The following is a 5,065-nucleotide window of genomic DNA, read 5'->3' on the forward strand; positions in this document are numbered from 1 at the left end:
TAGTCCTCTGCACCCACCCCTCATATGTCTGGGCACTGCTGGTAGTCCTCTACACCCACCTCTCATATGTCTGGGCACTGCTGGTAGTCCTCTACACCCACCCCTCATATGTCTGGGCACTGCTTCGAGGCATCTGCACCCACCCCTAATATGTCTGGGCACTGCTCGGAGGCCTCTGCAACCACCTGGCACACATACTGACTTCATGAATAGTATAGGTGAAGCGATAGGCAACTTAGTCCTCAAATCAGCCAATTTCACCATCCTGGGAGACGCCAATATACATCTAGACGCCTACTCAGATCAGGCTACAATCTGCTTCACCGATACTATGAATGTACTCGGTCTGAAAATTCTTACCACCTCCGCCACTCATAAGGCGGGACATATACTTGACTGCATCTGTTCCAATATTGAAACACTTAAGGTAGATACCCCACAAATATTAACTTGGACAGACCATAGCTACATTCCGTTCGAATTCCCCGTAACATTTCATTCTCGGACTAAGAAAACCAATGACCTCCCAGGGTCTGACATGAAAGGACCCCGTTGGAAAGATCTGATAGGACAACCAGATTTCCTGATAAGAGCTGACATATCCAGACCGACTCTGTCGGGAGCCCCTGACAAAGACAGTCAGGCTTTTAAGGAATGGATCAACTCACTCATAAAGGGCCAGGAGTCCATCCTTCCCTGTTTGAGGACCAGGAGAAAACAGAGACCTATCGCCCCGTGGTTCTCTCTCACTCTAAAAGAGGAACAACGGAAAGTTAGGGCACTTGAACGAAAGTGGCGACTCAACTATACAGAGCATGACCAAGATTTGTATAAAATCGCCCGTCGCCAATACCACAGGTCGATTAAAATGGCCAAAAGGGAATACTACACGGAAGCCATTAATAATAGTAATAACAAACAAAAAGAAATCTTCAATATTGTTAATACATTTATTAACCCTAAAACTATGCAGAAAGACATCCCCCCTCACAGAGTCTCTGCAACACTATTGCAGACTTCTTTGAGGGAAAAATTTTAACACTGACCAAAGACTTCTCACAACCTCACAGTAATGAGGAGAACAAGGTCATCAATTCCGGACTAAAAACCAATACCTTTGCTTCTTTTCAACCGGTAAGCAAAGAAGAAACGCAGACAGAAATCCTTAAACTTACATCAGGATCTCCCTTTGATCCCTGCCCTCCGTTAGTGCTCCATTCACTAATAGTGGTTGTTAATCCATTCATCAATAGTATCATAAATTCCTCACTCACCCAGGGTCTGGTCCCTGAGGAATGGAAACTCGCAGCAGTCAAACCCCTGCAAAAAAAAAACACTACCGGACCCCGCTACCCTTACAAACCTCCATCCGATCTCCCTACTCCCAGCCTTCTGTAAACTTACGGAGAAAGCTGTTAACAAACAACTTACTGCCTTTATGGAAAGTAATAACATCTGGCATCCCAACCAAGCAGGTTTTAGATCCCAACACTCCACAGAATCAGCCCTAATCTTTTCCTCTGAAACCCTCCGTGGAGCATTAGATCAGGGAAAGAAAGCAGTCCTGGTTCTATTGGACCTGTCCGCGGCGTTTGATACGGTGTCCCATGCCATTCTGTTAGACCGTCTAGCCGCGGCAGGAATTGTTGGAACCGCACTGAACTGGATAAAAAGCTTTCTCGTAAATAGGAGACAAGTTGTGGTCTTAGGACAGTACAGATCAGAGGAAAAGTTAGTAGGATCTGGAGTCCCTCAAGGCTCCTGCTTGAGTCCTACACTTTTCATTATATACATGGCCCCACTAATCACCCTTATCTCATCCTTTGGCATAGACACCATTGCATATGCAGATGATACGCAGCTCATTCTGATACTGGAAAATGACACCCAAGAAGCCGAGAGAAGGCTCCAAAGCTGCCTTACCGCCACGTTCAGATGGATGAACTCGAATCATCTCAAGTGCAATACTGGGAAAACTGAAATCCTTCCCTTTGGCAAAGATAATTTCTTCAAACCCTCATTATGGTGGCCTGACGATGCCATTGCCCCCCCTAGCACTGCCTCCTCAGTCCGTAATCTAGGGATCAAATTTGACCCCACCCTGAGCTTCAAACAGCAAGCTACAGCCGTAGCAGGGACCTGCTTCGGAATCATTAAAGGGCTCAGGAAATTCTACGACCTAATTCCCTTCTCTGCAAGGAAAACGGTCGCAGTAGCCCTCATCACCTCCCGCATTGACTATTGTAATAGCCTATATGCAGGGACTAACAAAGAAGTCCGCCATAAATTACAAATGGTACAGCATGCGGCTGCCAGACTAGTACTAGGGTGGAAAAAGAGGACCTCAGCTATGGCAGCAATGAACCTCTTACACTGGCTGCCCATTAACAAAAGGGTGCTCTTTAAAATTCTATTGATCACCTTTAGGGCTTTCAATGGAAAGGGACCCAACTACATACTAAAAATGTTCAAACATTATAACCCCACGCGATGCCTCAGGTCTCAAGCGGCCAATCTTCTTACCATTCCCAAGTTCAGACTCAAGACTAAAGGAGGAAAATCCTTGGCAGTACTTGGGTCCAAGGCCTGAAACCTTCTTCCCTCCTTTCTCCGTCAAATCCCCACAGAAGCAACTTTCAGAAAGGCCCTCAAAACTTGGATTTTTGCTCTCCCTGAATGGGAGTGCAAAAATCTAGTCTAATTACCTTCCGCCTGGATCATCATCAGGATCTGATTTTTCTCTACAGCGCAGAGATGCTCCCTGGAGTGCAACCTGCGCTTTATAAAAACCCCATTACATTACATTTACATTACATTACTGCTGGGAGGCCTCTGCACCCACCCCTCATATGTCTGGGCACTGCTGGGAGTGATATGCACCCACCCCTCATATGTCTGGGCACTGCTGGTAGTCCTCTGCACCCACCCCTCATATGTCTGGGCACTGCTGGGAGGCCTCTACACCCACCCCTCATATGTCTGGGCACTGCTGGGAGGCCTCTGCACCCACCCCTCATATGTCAGGGCACTTCTGGGAGTGATATGCACCCACCCCTCATATGTCTGGGCACTGCTGGGAGGCCTCTGCACCCACCCCTCATATGTCTGGGCACTGCTGGGAGTCCTCTGCACCCACCCCTCATATGTCTGGGCACTGCTGGGAGTGATATGCACCCACCCCTCATATGTCTGGGCACTGCTGGGAGGCCCCTGCACCCATCCCTCATATGTCTGGGCACTGCTGGGAGTGATATGCACCTACCCCTCATATGTCTGGGCACTGCTGGGAGGCCTCTGCACCCACCCACCCATTCATGCGTGGGTAAGGTCCGTACCTGATTAATTATGGGGCCATAGGGGTACGCACCGTACCCACGTATTCATGCGTGGGTACGGTCCGTACCTGATTAATTATGGGGCCGTAGGGGTACGCACCGTACCCACGCATTCATGCGTGGGTACGGTCCGTACCCGAGGACTCATGGCGCCGTAGGGGTACGTGTGGTACGCACCATGCCCACACATGTTGTTCTCACCTTCTGCGGCGTGTGCGTCGGGTGCGGTGCACCAGGTCGTAGGCCAAGAGCACCGGAATTGCACGTACGATGGGGTTCATGGCTGTACGTCACATACCGGGGCTCCGTGGCGTTGCCGTTCGCGTCGGACTCTGCTTTTCTGGCTGTGTTTGGCTCCCGTAAACAAAGAGCCGTACGGAGTGACGTCGGTACGAATCGTACTTGCTGGGCCGGAAAACGCTGGTGAAATACGTACGGACGTCGCGTACAAGCATTTCCGGATCGGAATCGTGGGTATTTTTTTGCTGTACGGTCTTTAGTACGATTTGTACAGAAAAAGGCTTTCTGTACGAATCATACTTCCTAGGTTGTGAAATGAGTTTACCTGGTATGAGTCGTACGGAGAAAACGCTCCGTACAACTAATCGTAGGGCCTTTTTACAGGTTCGGAATCGACCCCCAAGTGAGATTCCGTTTGTATATTGCGCATACTAAGTGTAATAGTTAAATTTGAGTGCACTACAGCTGTTATTGTCTATCTATTTCACAACTTTCTTAAAGTGGGATTTTCAGAATTGCAATTTTTAAATCTGACTTCACCATAAGTTAGGAGTTTAAATTAGAGCTCAACAAACACTAAACTTTGAACCAGTTATGTCTTATCATTTGAAAATCATACTTATAAAATGTAATGTTACAAGTCGCATTTTCAGAATTGCAATTTTTAAATCTGACTTCACCATAAGTTAGGAGTTTAAATTAGGGCTCCACAAACACTAAACTTTGAACCAGTTATATCTTATCATTTGAAAATCATACTTATAAAATGTAATAAGGTAATCCCAATGTTATCCTATGTGAGATAAAGGCCTTGCAGAAGAGAACATTGAATTTAAGAGTGTTTATATTACCAGGGCATTTAAAACTTGAAAGTACATGTCCTGCTTTTTAAATACATTGCACCCTATTTTCTGGGCTGTCTGGTACCTACCGTAGGGGTGACTAATATGTTTTAAAAAGGTAGGTTTTGGCGTGGCGAAATGTTTATTTTACGAAGTCAAAATGGTAGTTTAAAGTGCACACACAGGCTCTGCAATGGCAGGCCAGATACAAGTTTAGAGGGCTACTAGGTGGGTGGCACAATCAGTGATGCAGGCCCACAAACAGCATTTAATTTACAGGTCCTAGACACTTATCGTACCACTTTACTAGGAACTAATAAAAACAAATTTTTTATGCAAATTGGGCATGGACCAATGTTACCAAGTTTAGAGGAGATGGCACGTGCACTTTAGAACTGGTTAAGTGTTCAGAGTCCTAAGGCCAGCAAAAAGAGGTCAAAATAATTGGAGACAGAAGGCAAAAGGTTTGGGTAAGAACACCCTAAGGCTGACAGGTCTAACATTGAGCAAATAAAGTATTGCTTTATTCTACATGAAACCATGACAAATATATTTGTTGGCAAAGAAAAAAGTGGATATTTTTTCCTTCTTCTGCATAATCTGTAAATAAAGAATACATTTTCTTTAGTATGCATCACATTTTGAGTT

This window comes from Triturus cristatus, chromosome 4_1, assembly GCF_964204655.1.
Source record: "Triturus cristatus chromosome 4_1, aTriCri1.1, whole genome shotgun sequence".
Lineage (NCBI taxonomy): Eukaryota > Metazoa > Chordata > Amphibia > Caudata > Salamandridae > Triturus > Triturus cristatus.